The sequence below is a fragment of the Camellia sinensis genome, chromosome 13 (assembly GCF_055761805.1).
Source record: "Camellia sinensis isolate YWXY chromosome 13, ASM5576180v1, whole genome shotgun sequence".
Lineage (NCBI taxonomy): Eukaryota > Viridiplantae > Streptophyta > Magnoliopsida > Ericales > Theaceae > Camellia > Camellia sinensis.
The window spans coordinates 93,495,630-93,512,856 of NC_138973.1; positions in this window are offsets into that span (position 1 = coordinate 93,495,630).

Sequence of the window (17,227 nt, forward strand, 5' to 3'; positions counted from 1 at the left end):
ACTTGCCGCTGTCCGTTAGTCAATTGAACCGCGACCAAGTTGATTGGCTGGAACATTGTAACAAACCAGGCAACTTGCGAAATAAGGTTTGCCATTTGTTTAAATGTAATACGAAATAACAATGTCCCTACATGGATATGTCCATCATGCAAATATAGTGGAAATAACATTGTCAGATGCCACGACTTACAGTGTCGGATAGCCATGCCCCTGGTTTCAGCGTGCGCATGTCACGTCGCGTAGCACATTCGCAAGGCATTTCATGCAGATTCATAGACACGACAATGTCCCTACATAAAACGTATACATCAATCAGTAAGAAGCAACCTACAGCCTAGTAAAACTTAAACGTATCTGGCTTAACTCTACAACATAAGATTAGTTTTTCCTGTTGTACAACTATGGCAGATATTCCTGATTCTACTAGGCTCCAATCCAATGAAGATTAGTTTTAAGTTTTTAAAAAACAAAATGAAAAGACAAAGTTTTAGATATTACAACTCATGACATGTCCAATAGTATTTGCTAAAATAATATGTGAAAATTGAAATGCTCATTTACAGGTCAGCAAGTTAAAAAAAAAGAAACACGTTTTTTACAAACTGGAGCCAACAATATCCCAAAATGATCAAAATGGAAAATGTAAGCAGAGTAGAAGAAAATAGGTAGGGAAAATTGCACTTCATTATAAGTTCTCAAAAAAATTTGCAAATCATTGGTAAACTTTATTAAGTTTCATAATTAAAATTATAAAGGTTTCCATGAATGTGTAAATATTTTTGTGAAAATATCAGTGGTTTGCAATTTTCCCAATAGGTACATGTGTGCAGGATAAGACCAAAAGAAGAAAACTTCAGACAGGAAATTTAGCCACTGATCTTTCCGTAGCCCACTGCATTAAATTCAAAGAGAATCCTACATACGACATGGATAAACCCATCATAAACCCATCATAAACCCATCAAAATCATAGAGAATGAAAAATTAAAGAACTGATACCTACAAGAATCAAATAAACATAGCACGACACATGAAAATTGTGGAATTCAAACTTATTTCACAAATACTACGGAACAGGTTAATTGCGAGTACTAAACTCATCCGTACCTTTCATTGTTTCTGTCGTCAAGTACAGAGTCAACAACTTCGTCTTGGGCCGCTGATAAAACCTCTCTGCTCTCCAGTGTTATCAAGTCCTTCTATCAATATAAACAATCAAGTAACATCAACTCCTCCTATTAATATAAACAATTAACTAACTCACCACTGTTCAGAAATGTGATTTGCAAAGTACATAACACATCCTTATGCATCTAAAATTGGTGAAGCGATGTCTAACCTCTGAACGGAACCGCTTGTCCAACCTGTGCAGTTTGGACAGGAGTTTGTCCGAAATCTGTAAGACAATTGTACAACATTTGTTACTGCAAACTTGCAGTAGAATGACAAATATTAAAATACAACACAAATAATGGTTCTATTATGATCAGTAATGCTGTCGGCATCAATTGGTAATGAAACATACGAAAGGTGAAGTGATGTGGCGACTTGGGAATTTTTCGGCAGTAAGTCGAGTACTTATTTTGCTATCGTTGCACGAATGCATATCCCCTACGTCTGTCGCTTCAACACCTCTTCCTCTTCCTCTTCCTCTTCCTCTTCCCTTTCGTGTGGCTGTTACAATTTGTCCCGCTCCCAATGTTTGGGCAACCTTACCAGCAGAAGGATGCACATTGTCTGCTTCTCCTCGCATTGGTGGCAAGGTTTGCAAATCATCAAACGAAGATAAACTCTGTTTTGCAACGTTCCTCATGGACAGAAACTGAACTGAAAGAGATTTGCTTTCTTCGCTTGCGTATGTTTCCTCCAACGCAAGGCGACGGTTGTTGTGCATGTCCCCAACTTCTTGGACGGTACGCAACTGTCCAACGTGCATATCAATTATCTCATTGGACAACATTCCATTCACATAATTGTCCTCCCAATCCACCCCCTGTAAATCTTGAACATTACCCTCATTTGGGCTACCATAATAATTTGGGAAGACCACGCCGCCATCATGCAACTCGACTCCCATGGTAGGGTCAACACCCTTTTCCTCTGAGCGAGCCAATTGTGCTGTTTCCGATAAACCTGCCAGCACTTGCTGCATCATTTGCTTCATTTCAGCAATGTGTGTCTGTTCAGTAAACGGTTGTTTCCCAGACAATATAGCTGCAACCAGTTCGTTCAGCATTCCTTTCAGTTCACCAATGCTGGAGGATATGTTAATGTTACAATTTCTTTCAGTGGACTCCACCTAATCACACAAACACATACATTAACCTGGTACGATATTTCATCTTCAAGTAACCTCTGTGAACTGTGTGAAGCATGTGTACTGATTGCTTTTGCTTACCTTTGCATTGTGAACAGCTTCCTTCCCTCGGAAATTGAGCAACATCTCCCTTATTTCCGCATTGCTGTGAAGCACTTGCTTCATGGTTTCCTTCAGTTCACCAATGTCAGTCTCAACCTTGCTCAAACGAACATCATCAATTCGTGGTTTCTGTTTGTTATTGACATGGTGTGTGTCAATTGCGTCATCAATGTCGTTGCTTTCCGCTTTTGTTGGATGAAACTCCACCTAACATAGTTGTCAAATCGGGATTCAAATCATAAATGAAAATGGTAATGCACTGAATCGTTAATCGAGCTCAACTGTGAATCGTAAAGTTTCCGTCTGCTTTCTTAAGTTGCACACAACATATGTGTACATACACACTTTACATATTAAATATATCTCATAAAAATTAATTACTCCATTCGTCTGAAATGGAAAAAAAATGTTGTTGTAAATGATGCTCATCTGGTGTGGATAAAAACTTCACAGTCGATCCCATGTTTACCACTTTACCTTTTCCCAATTACATAAACAAAGATAAACTTTCAATTACAAACTAACTAACAATAACTGAACGACAATGTTTTGACCTTTTTACAAGGTTAAAAAACCAAAATCTTCAAGCTTTTCCAAAAATCTGACTTCAGGGCTTAACGAAAATTCATTTCGTAACAGAAGTAGTACATAAAATTGAATTTGTAAGGCTACAACATCGTCCACATGGAAACTTCATGTTTTCCCCCCAAAAGTTCGAGTATTTCAGAGTAAATAGGGAGGGACAAACTGAAAATATGACGTACGCTAAGGAATGGGTCACTGTTTGTCGGTGCTTGTCACCTAGTCATAGGAACACATATTCTGTCTGTCACCGTTATCCATAACACAGGTGGGGCAATGCTGTCAAATGTGCAGAACGAATGGGTTGATTACCTCATGTTGCTGCAACATTTGCTTCCTTCCCATAAGTCGCCTCGTCTCCCGTATTTCGGCATCACCCCAATCATTTAGCCGAGGGATGGAGCGTGTAGTAGCCGACGTACTCTTGCAGGGAGGGGCAAAACGATCCAAGTAAAATAGCTGCATTGTAAGGGGGAAAAGATATTTACTATACACTTCCGAGCAAAGTAATCCGTATTCGCTAACAATGCATACAACTTACAACACAATCATATGTATGTGTTTATGTGTCTCGATGGCAGAATCCCCATGCAGCTTTCCGGTTCAAAAGATAAGCTTTTCGTGGTTACAAAAAATGTGGCCCGTACAAGTATATTTGTCATGCTGTTCAATAACAGGTAAGTTTGTATTTCGCAACGACTGCCATTTTATTGAACCATATGCACAGCAATGGATGAAATATGTAATCGGCATGGTACAAACAAACAACGGTCGATTACGTTACCATTAGAAGGAAAACACATCCAGTTGCCTGGCGCTGAAGTTTCATCTTATACTTCCGAACACCTTTCACAAGGAATTGCAGTGTCACCTTTGCCCAATTACATGCCCCCATACCGGTCACGTCCTTCACGGCATGAACGAACGACAGGCTCAACGCGGTCATTGTGGTAGGACACAACATGGCCCCCAACACGTACAGCGCAAACTTCCGCCGAAACTCGTCATCCGCACCATCACTCTCAGTCAGATAAACTCTCAACTGGTTCAAAGGAATGATTCCTTTAACAGCTCCAACCTCTTCGTAGATATTGGGATATGCGTCTATTGAACCAGTGAACTGCACGTCATTGCCTTCTGACCGTATACCCAATAAGACATGCACTTCCTCACAGGTGAGCCTCAGGTGACGGCCATGAACAGTCAACGAACACGTGTCGGGATCGAAGTTCTGTACCAACCATTGGCACATGTTGTGATCTATACGGGTACACTTTAACCCCAGGAGGCCACCGAACCCAATATCAATGACTGCCTGCTTTTGTGCTTCGTTACACCGGTTCACGATATCAAAAATTGCCTTCAATGATATGCGGACTTGCATTTTACTCTGCAATGTGATTAACGTGAACATTAATACAAAAAAGTAACCAACATTGTGTCGATAGCAGGTCCTCCCCAAATGCAGTTACGAAAACACTAAGCACGTAAGTACCTTTGCAGATTTCTTTGCAACTTCTTCGCCCAGTTCCTTGGCACTTGCCTTAGCCATGTCCTGAAACCTCTTCTTCTCATCACAGGGGAGTTCCTTCCACCTTTCCCCAATATCCTTTCGGCTCTGTAAGTGTTACACCAACGTGACGCACATACAGGACAAATAGGAGCTGTAAGTCCAAAATAATTGTCAGCAAAAGTTGTATCACTCGCAATGTGTGCACATTTTCTGGTATTTACATATGTTTGCACATACAAATTACTATTTCGCACACAGTTGAAATAAAAACGGACATGGAATTTTACAAATAATCGGAGTTTATAAGAACATGCAATATGGCTTCTATGACTGCTGGAAATCGCTGAATGCGACACAATGGAAGCACATGACTGGTGCGCGCATGGAATAGAAGTCCATACTTTGCTATCACAGCAGTCACGTGTTTCCATCACGGTACTCTACTTACTACATGTCTGCACACTAACCATATTCGGTCCGGGGTTGTCTGCTTCTCGTCTTTCCTTGAATTGTTCCTGGCTGCAACCATTGTCAATTTCGGCGCAAGTATATGTTAGATATGGATGGATATATATACATATACGTACACAATTTGTGACACAAACAAATTTGGTCCCAACTACATAATAATGCATCCGTAATGTCCAATTTTGGTTGCTAAAAATATAATAACCACATCATTTCTGCAACAAAAATTATAAATGGTCCAAATTATTTTGGCCCTTACTTTTGGTCTCTAAAATCTTAATTTCTTGTGAGTACAAACTGAAATCTGCACAGGCGCAAGCTATGAGTTCAAAATATGTAATGCAGAATTGTGCAAAAATACTGTCACATGTTTCTGACGAGAGGGATTCGTACTGTGAGCCGCTTTGAAGGACACGGATCGAACCTGTAAAAAATAAATGGCCCAAGTGGCCGCTTTCGACGAGGGGGCTCGGTAATGTCAACCCTTTCCATTCCTGAACCTTTGCCACTTGCCTTCAATGTTTTCCTTTGCCTGTAACAAATATCAGCGTAAATGAAATTTTGTTCAAGGCCAAATTACATCGGTGGTATGTACGTTTTGTGCATCCTATCATCTTCGTCGGTTAACTTTCAAGTTAGTCAATCTTGCCTTCCCATTTCAAAAGTTGTGCCATTTTCGTGAAATTGGTAACGTCGTTTTCCGTTGTCACCGAAAATGATGAACCGAATTGGTTTAGTATAACTCAGTGAATTATGGATTTCACAAATGCTCTCCGCAGAATACGCGACATGTGCCGTATGTGCACATATTCTGGTAAGAAATCGACACAGTTTTAATCCATTACACGAAATTCATGGTGCAATTTGAGGCTATCGCAAATGTGTCAAACTCAAATCGCACAACCTCCTGATGGCAGTACATAACGGCACAATATGCCATACACGAACAGACCGTGGTATTTAGTAGGTACAGGAAACATAACCTTGCAAACCTAAATGTATCAAATACTGAACGACATAAACTCACAGTTGCTTCGCATTGTCTGACATGTCGCCCATATCCAATTACGATAATTCCTGCAAAGAATTGCATGCAATATTCATAAGGATGCAGAAAGAACGTTACTCCCACATTGTAACAAAACGAAATTGACTGTTAACAACTTACAATCAACGGACCATTGAGTCGTACGTGCATTGTACGAGTGGTACTTTTCGTTTATTTTCAACTATGATATGTTGTCGTTAATTTATGCAGATATGGCATGCCACTGTTTTACGAAAATTAATTGGCCATATGTTGTACTCGTTTTATAGTATTTACGACTTGAAGCCCGAATCAACAACCAATGCGCACACTTGAAACAGGGCCACATCGGACATTCAACCCAACAGCACCCATACGCAACTTACCTTCATGCAGAGAAATAAAAACCCGACTACACTGCTCAACGAAGACCGTCTGTCAGTTTGGAACTCCTCAATGGCAATATCAGTTTGTCACCCGTGTAGTTTGTATACCTAATCGTACGTATGGTTTCAATTACCTAAGGAGGAACAGTTTCATAGTTCATAAATGGTAATGTCGTACGAGTGGAACACAGTAGGTCATAATAATAATGTGCTCCGAAATAAAAAATAGACTGACTCACACATGCCGGAGAAAATGGTGACTGTTACCATCGGCGACCTGGCGCAGTCGAAATGGAGACACAGAGAGAGAGTGTGTTACTGGAGGTGGACAGCAAAACCGAAATGGAGAGAGAAGGAGGGACAGCAAAGTAGCCGAAATTTGTATGGGAAATGGAAATGAGTTGGTGAGATTAGAAAGGCTACGGCATGTGTGTCATCATGAAAAGTACTGCGTCTGTGGGATTTCAAAAGCGCTGTCTGCCGACTTTGGTTTTTGTTCCAAATTTGGGAGGGAAACGGAAACGTACGTGACACTACATATTAAGGCCAAGTTTGGCAAGTTGGGAAAAAAAACCAAAAAGTCAAAAAGTTATTACTATTCACAGGAAGTCAAAAATTAGGCCTACACAATTCCGAATTCTAATTTTGCCTTACACATTAATTTATACAATTTTTTAATACACATTTTTTTATAAAAGTCAAAAAGTTAACCCAAACATCCACATTTTTTTCATCCACAAAGACAAAAATTGCACTTTTTTAGTCCAATTTTTTTCCTCACTTTTTAAATATAAATAAATGTATTTTTTCACTTTTTGTGAAATATGAGTTCCGTTTGGGTTAGGGGTTGAAATGATGTGTGTGACAGGTGATGTGACTTAAAATAATGTGATCAAAGTAAAAATATTGACTTTTTGACTTTTGGCTTTTTGTAAACATGCCAAACCAGCCCTAAAAGGTGGTTAGGAAGTTGCTATTTTTATGTTATTTTAGTATTTTCATATTTTTTAAATTTAATTTTTTGTGTTTTCAAAGTAATAGATTTTGTTGTACTTGGATATGATGTTTGTGACAGGAAATTTGCACTGATTATGTGTTAATGTTGTTCGTCCCAGTGTATGGATCAGACAGGTCTAAGCTCCTCCAGGCCGTGTCCAAATGATCAAGCCCACCAGATAACCTGCAGGCAAGTTCAACGGGGAACGGAGTAGTCCCCCAGCGAACTCTCGGACGAGCAAGTTGTTGGAAAGAAGCAGAGTATATGGGAGAGGATTCCAAATAGAGAACTTAACCTTTTTCTTGTCTACAACATTTGCTTATATCCTTTTCTCATCATTTCGTTGTCCCTTCCGACCTGCTCTCCTTGCCGAAAGCCTATGTTGTACCTTACCTTGCTCAGGGTAAGGGGGTCCTGTTCCGACGGAGAGGTGTTGTCGTAATAAATGCTTGCCTCAAAGGTCATGGAGGTGGTGCCAGTGGCGGCGGCGATCGCCGTAGGGGGCGCAAAGGTCGTCCCCGAAAGGCAAGTGGAGGATGAGGCTGTTGGCCCTGGGCCAAGGAGGGAGGGACAGCCTCAGGGGGGTCTTCTACCTCAAGAAGGAGGAGTCGGTAGGACCGCAGGGCGGCTGGAGGGAGAAGAAGGCCCAGCCAAAGCAGGGGCAGATCGCCTTGTAGGGATTGTAGAAGAGGCAGCCTTGCGCTCGGCCTCCAGATTCAACGAGGCTGAGCTGCTAAGGGGGTTATACTTCGCTCAAATGGAGGTAACCACCTTAGCAGGGGCCCTGCTGAGGAAGGCGGGGGGTGGCAAACTCAAGGCAGATGAAGCCAAGGCCCAGCTTGCAAAGTTGAAGGAGAAGAGTGCAAGTTGGGAGAGTGTCCACACTGAGCTGCAAACGGTTCAGGCGGAGCTGGAGGACACACACCGCCAGGTTGTGTCGCTCGAGTTCCAACTTGCTGGCGAGCAGAAGAAGATCGACGAGGCCCAAAGAGCCTGTGCCGCCGCGGTCGAGCGACATGAAGAGGCTATGAGCAATAATGAGGAGCTGGTCAGGCAGAAGGACGAGGTGGATAGCAGAGTAGGCGATCTCTAGAGGGAATTGGAGGGCGAGCGCGCCAAGGCAGGGAAGAGAAAGGGAGGCTCCATAGGGACTTGGAAGCAGAGAGAGTGAATATAGCGATCCCGGTTTCCCTTTTCTTTACTTGTTATATATAGACTTAGGTTCTGTGGAGCTGATTGTTGAGAGTATGTTGTTTGCACCCTTTAATCCTTATTTTCAGTCTTGGGTTGTGTTGGGAAGATTTGGAGTAGGTTGGTTGAGCTTAGGAACCCAGTCTGGTTGCCCAGATTTTGGCTTGTCCGCTCTAGCGGGGGTTTGGACGCTCGAGCGGGGAATACACCCATCCAGTATGTCCTGTGTAGTGTTGGCCGCTCGAGTGGGGGATTACACGCTCGAGCGGGAAGTCGTGAATAACGCTCGAGCGGGGAGTTGGGAGCTCGAGCGGGGACATGTCTGCAAAAACTTCTGCGAGTGTGCATTCGCCGCTCGAGCGGGAGTTTGGCCGCTCGAGCGGGAGTCTGTAAGTGGCGCTCGAGCGGGGGTTTCCACGCTCGAGCGGGGCGACTGGTATAAAAATCCGAGATCCGACTTTCTGGATCATTTTTCATCTCCTTTTTGATTTTAAAACCCTAGAACCGTCTTCTCCCTCTCCCTACACACCTTCTCTCTTAGGTTTGATCTACTTAGAGTGTATTTCTACCCTAAGTCCTTTGTTAAAAAGATAGAGAGGGTCAAGGGCTTCCGTTTAATCTGAACAATCGTGGGTTTGGAGCACCTTGGTTTTCGTCATCTTTTTCATTCCAGTTCTTTTCTTCAAGGGTAGGGATTTCCTACTCCATCTTATAAGTTTTGTTCTAAGTTTTGGTATTTTGATATGTTGGAAATGCTTTGGTAATTTTGGGAAAAACCCTAGTTGTAATAATAAATTAATTTGTATAATTAATTTCAGGAGATTGGGGAATTTTGTTAAATTCATGAAATTGAGGAATTCATTGATTAAATGGAGTAGTTGTGTAATTTAAATCACTCACCTATTGAATTGTTGATATTGATATATTTATTTGCAGTCTAGAAATAACTGTTTTGGGCTATCGGTGGAGGATAGTCGTGATTGTTGTAGACATTGCATGTGGATTAGGAATAACTGAAACTAATCACATTGGTTAAGTCATTAATTTTTGACTATTGCATTGATACAGAAAATACGTGTATTGATTGAGCATTGCATTTGCATACATTGTTTTGTGTGGGAGGAGATAGGGGATGTACTCCACGGTTTAGGGGAAGATAGGGGATGGACCTCTAAACCGGATTTTGTTTGGGAGGAGATAGGGGATGGACTCCATTAGCATCACTTTTATGTGTGCTTATTTATATAGAAGTGTTTTATTGATACAACACTAAAATGTGTATCAATCTGGAAGTATGAAGTGTTTTGATTTGAGCTTGAGTCTCATTTGTTTGTTGATATTGGAAGAATGTGAATATGATATATATAATTCACTGTTGTAAGTTTGGCCAGGTTCTGAGCCATGTTGATAAAGTTGGAAAGTAAAACGTATCTTAGACAATAGTGTCATGAGACTGTAAAATGAAGTAATTGATTATCTTGGTTAACCATCTGTTGAACGCTATTGCTTTATTCATTGCTTATATGTGGTTTAGTATATTTCTACTGGGCTGTGGCTCACCCTTTATGAGAACATCATTTTCAGGTTCAGGTGATAAGCTACCTCCAAGGACTTAGCTTGGAAGGACTTGGACTTTGAAGACTATTTCTAGTTATTTGTTTTATTTTATTGTTAGTACAAGTAAACACTCAAGCCTAGGGCTTTATTTATATTTGAGTTAGAACTCATACTTTTGTGTCCAAGTGTTGGCTTGGAAAGATGTAAGCCGTTAGGGCATTAAATTTGATGTTACATGTAATGTTTTTGTTTAGTAAGACTCTGATGAATATTATAATGAATTATTGAAGTGTTTTCTTTAAATAATGCATGTCATTGATATATATATAATGGGTAAATTTTTAGGGCGTTACAGTGAATAAATCAACTTGATTTTTTACAGGTATGATATACTGAATAAATCAGAAAATTTGAACGGTTTGGATTATCAAAATTGGGCCTAAAAGTAGGCCCGACGGCTCTGCAAGGACGGGCACAAGGAGGGGCTTGCAAGGAGAGGATCCTTGTACGGGGAAAGGGGGTCCCAGTCTTAATTCATTCTGTCTTTTGTTAGTGATTTTTTGGCTTATGGACTAAAAATTAAAATGAAGACTGTTTGGTTTGTTTTTGGGAGAGTTGTTTTTGAAAAAAAATCTGGGGAGAGAGTTTAAAAATTTTTAGGTTTGTTCTTTTAAATAACAACAGCAGCTCGACAAAATCAAAGCATATTGATATCAAGTTCCTAGTTGTAAAAGAAAGAGTGCAGAGTGAACAGATTTCCATAGAGCACATTGGGACAAACTCCATGATAGCGGATCCACTTACGAAGGGACTACCACCCAAGGTTTTTCATGAGCACACTGCTCAGATGGGTGTTGTTCTATTTGAGAACATTCTGGTTTAGTGGGAGTTTGTATTTATATTACTGCTTTATGTCAGCCTCGAGTTTTAGCTATGTAATTGGATTAATTTCTGCAGAAATGAAATATTCTGTTTATTACGCTCTGTTACGTATTGTGAAGTATTGATCTCAATAAAGTTAAGTAGGACCAGTTGGAAATAGGCATGTATGGATCACATCACATGTAATTTCCATGCTACGCATCCATGATTGATCTATGTCATTTAGCTGTATTAGTATACGTGACCATTGGTGGGTCGAGTTACGATTGATGTAATGAAGACCGCTTTGATCCTATATTAATATAGTTAATGGACAAGATTGTTTGGATACCCTCAAGTTATGATAACAAATTTCTGAGCTCAGTAAAGTTAAGCACATTTTTCAGGATACATATGTGGTCCAGTGGGAGATTGTTAGATAATGTCTCAATGGGACCACATAATTAAATGTGGTGTTATCATTTATAAGAAGCCTACAATTTAAGTGATTCAATTTAGTTAATAGGCTTAAGGGTATATGTGTTATGGACCTAATGTGTAGATACTAGCTAGTTGTATAATTTCTATTTCTATGACAGGCAGAAATAGAAATTAAAACATATTGGTTAAAATTGGTTTTCATTCCTTTTGAACTTCCACAACCTTTCAGTTTTGAAAACCAATAAATAGAAATTAAAACCAATAATGGTTAAAGTTGGTTTTCATTCATTTTTAACTTCCACAACCTTTCAGTTTTGAAAACCAATTACAACCTTTAAAAGGTTATGGTCCGTATTCATTCCCAAGTGAAAAAGGTGAAAAAAGAAGAACACTGCCATTTTATTTTCTAAATCCTCTCAAGGAAAAACATAAGGCACCAAAGGGGAAAGGATTAGAAGGCAATAACATAATCAATAACAAAGAGTTCATTGATAATCACGCTTCCGTTTAACCGTTCATCAATGGATTCAGGTATGTCATTTTGTCTTGATTTCTTGATAATACACATGGTAAATGATCAAAAGTGTAAGGTTTATGTTCTGAAATTTATGTTAACAATGGTTGTGTATTTTGGGAGAGTTGTTTTTTTGGGAGTTTGGAATGATTTGATATTTTGGGAGAATTTGAGTAGATGTGTGTGAGAGAAAAAGTGATTGGAAAGGAGAGAGGAGAGAGAAAAAGTGATTGATTGATATGTAAGTGAGAGAAAGTGATTTTGAAATTTTTTTCACAAAAACTAAAACCAAACAATTTTTTAGAAATTTTTTTCTTTAAAACTCGTCTCCCAAATGCAAACCAAACATAAATTTCCGTTTTCCGGCTCTGCTATACAGGTTATACAGAGTATACACCTCAATCTCATTCTCACTCCCCCTCACTGTCACACTCACTCCTCCTCCACCGAATCACTCCTCCTCCACCGAACCCAGCCTCACCGGCGACCACTCCCGACGGCCACCCACTCGTAAACCCAACCCACCGCTGTAGCCCTCATTTTCTCTGCTTCGCGAACCATAGCTCGACCGCGACCACCATCGGCTGTAGAGAAGGAATTTGTTGACGATAACGTGGGCTTTCAGGCCATAGATGAACCAGGTTCGTCCTTCAAACGCTGAAATAAAAAAGTTAGGGTTGTGATTCACAAAATATATTTGAAAATTACTGTTATGCAGATAGATAAATGGTATGCTTGAAAAATGCGGCACATATTGTGACGAACATTTATGCATTTACCTTTTAGAGTTAAAGTATAAATTTTGCAGAACGTAGTATGAATACGCAGAAACTGATCCAACATAAAATGAAAGGATCACATCTTTGCAGAACATAGTATGATTATGCAGATTGATAATTAGTTGAACGAATGCATATAGTTGTGTAATTTTCAATGTGTGATTGATAATGTGATTTTGCTGAATTTGTTGTCAATCACGCATGAATTGTTGTAATGAACTGCTATCAACTAATGTGTTAGCTGCGTGACTTGAATTAACTATTATCAACATTGGTAACTATTATCAAACTGAACTTAAATGTTCATAACTATTACTGATTTGTTGATAAGTATTTCAGTGTGCTTTGTTGAAAATCACATGTGTCATTTGTTGATAACTATTTCAGTTTGATAACTACTGAATCACAGTCTCCAACAATCTGCCCCTAATCATTTCACTTCAGCATGATTTGTTGATAATAGTTGTTTAACATGTGTGATTGATAATTTACTTGACATTGACCTGATATGTTTGTAAAACTGCCATGTTTGTTCAGATTGAAAATGCTATGTGTGTAACATGTCTGTAATTAATCACAAATGCTATGTTTGAAACTGCTGTATTTGTTCAGTTTCAAAATGCTACGTGTGTACATTGAGCTGCGATGTTTGTTCAAATGCTATTAACAGTTTAGTCTGTGTAACCTCTGTGCAAATGCTATTAAACATGGCAGTTTGAACAAATAGATGTTTTCAGTAAAGACACACTCTGTCCCTCAAATTAACCTAGACCTGCTATTAACCCCATCAAACAGAAGCATAGCAGACCACTACAAATTTCTCATGTATGCGGATTTTAAAAATGGCTTCTTCTTCTAACATTAGCAACATAAGATTACAAACGAGGCTGTGCAATTGTGGAAGAACCGCTGCCATACGTATTGTCAGAACAATAAGAATGGAAATGAAGGGCGTTTGTGCTTTGTTTGCCCATCAAAATATGTAAGTATGTATTGGAAATTTTAATCCTTTAGTAGTCACAGTAATATTTGTCGTATTCAACTAACTGATTGTCATGCATTGTAGAGTACCACTCCCACTCCCCATTGCAATTACTTCAACTTCGTGGCTGAAGATGATGAAGGCGTTATGTCCACAATCCCTTCCAACACTAGAGCTGGTGATGCTTTAACAGTAGAACACTTCAACGATGTAAGGACGAGGCTTCATGACTTGGGAAATGACCATGGTCGAAGGCTTGAAAGGATAGAAAATATAATCAAAGCGATGGTGTATTTCATTATTTTTTCTAGGGCCTTGCTACATGCCCCTAATTTTTGGCCCCCTAATCCCCCTAAATTTCAAACCAAGGCAAAAAAAAAAAAACGGTAAAAAAAAAAAAAAAAAAAAAAAAAAAAATTTGCCCAAAACCACGTCGTTTGGGGCATTAGGGGGATTAGGGGGGGCATTTTTAGGGGGACAAATCATTTTGCTATTTTCTATCATTGAGAAATGATTTGTCCCCCTAAAAATGCCCCCCCTAATCCCCCTAATGCCCAAAGCAACGTCGTTTTGGGCATGTTTTTTTTTTTGCCTTGTTCTGATTTTTCGGGGGATTAGGGGCCCCCAAATTCGGGGGATGTAGCACAGCCCTTCTATCATTTTGTACTTGATCATGTAACTTTCGTACTTGTTTGTATTTTGGGAAATTGAATGGAAGTTTGTACCAGTTTTTGTTGTATTGTACTTCATTATGTAAGTAATGTTTATGGAATGAATTTTATTATGATGTAACTTATGTAACTTACTTAATAGCTTTGTGGAATGAATTTTATTATGGAATGAATGTACGGAATGAATTTTATAAGTTATTATGATGTGACTTATAATGTTAGTCTGTAATGAATTTTGGGAAACATTGGTGTCATTGTAAGAGCTTTGTGGATGCTATTTGGCAGATCTGTGGACGAATTTTGTGGATGGTATGTGGATTCATTTTTGTGGATGCTCTGTGGATGAATTTTGTGGATGCTTTGTGGATGACTGAATTTTTTCGGTGCATTGTCACTTATCTGTGGCCTGTTTTCTCTTGCAGGTTCTCTTATCTGGGTGTATCAATTTTGGTTGTAATGAACAACTTCTGTTATGTGTTGCAGGTTTGTTTGTAATTAACAGATTTGGCAAATCTGTTATCTGTCAACTAGTATCTGTTTGTCACTTATCTGTGGCCTCAACTATTATCTGTTAGCAAGTTGAAAGCAGATGTAGGATGCGTGGTACATTTCTTCACCATCGTGCTGACTTCTTCATTAATGAATATCAATACTCTGTTTCTGCATGGTCTATTGTATATTTTTTTGTTTGAAGGGGAGCTGATTAGTTCATAACAATGCACAATGGGAGAAAAATTGGTAATGCACAGGTTGACCCCATGGGGTATGCTTCCACACAACCGTCGTCTTTGAAAAAACAAAACATTTTGTGCCCATATTGATGGTAAGAGTGTATGAGACCGTTGGCTGGTTGTGCACAATTTTTGTTTGCAATTACAGCTTGTGATTCCAGGCAATGATTCCGACACTTAAACCTTGTTGTCCATATTGAACGATTCACAAACATGAAGTAATCAACAAAACGTAGGTTAATGATAGTTTCTGATATCGGTCATTGACATTACAAAAATATTACCTTGTCATCGTACCAACAAAAATCATAAGACAGATTTTAGTCGAGGACGGTGACCCAAAAAAATACCTTCAACAAATCATTTTGATGAAGACGTTAATGCATGCACCGTTGCAATGGTTAGCAGAGTATGACGGTCTGTTAGTTTCTAAGTCGTTTATTTTCGCGCGACGATGCCATCTCACAAGACTACGCTTACTATGTCATACACATGTCCAGGTCTGCTAATCCTCGCTCAAATCAACAACTTCGGAGTCTGAGTAATCTGAAAGGTCAGGGTCCGACACCAGTGCAGGATCCTCCATTATAGCCTTTATCGCAGATGCCGGGTTCGATCCATGTATCTTCGACTCTGCCTTTGCGTCCTCTATCTGTGAGTTCCTAATGAGTCGACGAGTCATTTGATCAACCTCACTTTGCAAACGATGCCTAAGTTGGGAGTCGCTGACATGAGGGAATTGCCGCTGCATTTCAACCGATCGGGCTTTTGTGACCTTCAGGAAAGCACATCGACAGTGGTGTTCACACTGAACTCGTTTGGCAAACAGTGAAACTGGAATTCCAAAATACTTCCCCAGGCAAGCATCTTGTATTGGGGTGCAGTTGTAATCCCGTAGAGGTTCAAAACTCCACAGTGGGAACCCTGTTTCAAAGAAACGTCGATCACCGAAGGAATCAATATACCCACCTGCATAATCCAATTCTGGTGACTTCGGTCGGGAGCTGCCAGCCGTTGCAAGTGATTGTCCACGACCACGTTTACCGTGGTGTGCATCCATAGGTGTGAAGCTTCTTGATTGAGTCCAACTTTGTTTTCGCAGGTTCACGAAGAATATATGGACGCAAAAACAAACCCAAATGCAAAGGAAACAACACTGGTTGCAACCTTTTTGTGGTTGGTTGTAAATGTTAAATTACCTTCAACCCATAGTCATTAATACGTTGGTGGTAGGTTTAAAGACGTGAACACACTTATTGTTGTTTGGTGGCAACAACTACCCAAACTGCGTAAAAGCAACTTAATGACTGCGGGTATTGCATTTAAAGGTTCGGTGCAATTGGAACGGCATATGTATCTGATAAGAGCAATTTTGCTAACCTTTATGGATGAGTAGACATGTAATTGGCTTGGGGCACAAATACAAATGACGAATGTGACTGTATGATGAACTGTGGGTGTGGAAATCAATGACAGTGGGCTAGTACTGATGGAAGGTACAATGCATGTGTGTTGGAAATGCCAAATAATGGACGATCAGGGGTACTGAACGGATGACTTGGTGCATGCAAGAAGGAACGAATTTTTGCAAGATGAATTCGGCCAGTTTGAGAAATTAATACGATGTATGTCACAATGCATGAGGTCTTCTGCAAACATACAAGTCATGTACCATATATTACAAATACTTACAGCATAGTGTTGTGTAATATTATGAATCTGTACATTCCTTTAAAAAAGTAGTCAGTAAAATAAACCATACACATATTCCTACAAAATGTCCGATTCGAACAAGATTGAAGCTATTGTTGAAGCTCATGTTGCTCCTGTATTCCAGCAGTTGCAAGCTATCTACGAAAGGCTGAATGAAGTGGACACACGGTTGTCAAGTTTGGAGCAGCAAGTCGGCGCTATCAAGCAGAACGTTGATTGGCTGACCGATGACAAATTGGCGGCGGACGAAGCGAAGTCTGATAAGACAATGGATGAGGACAGTCAGTCAGACAGTACGGACAACTCTTCAGAAGACGCTGCTGATGATGCAGCAGATATGTAGATTTGATTTATTTTTTTTTTATCCTTCCCTGTAAGCCATGAAAGTTTTTTTT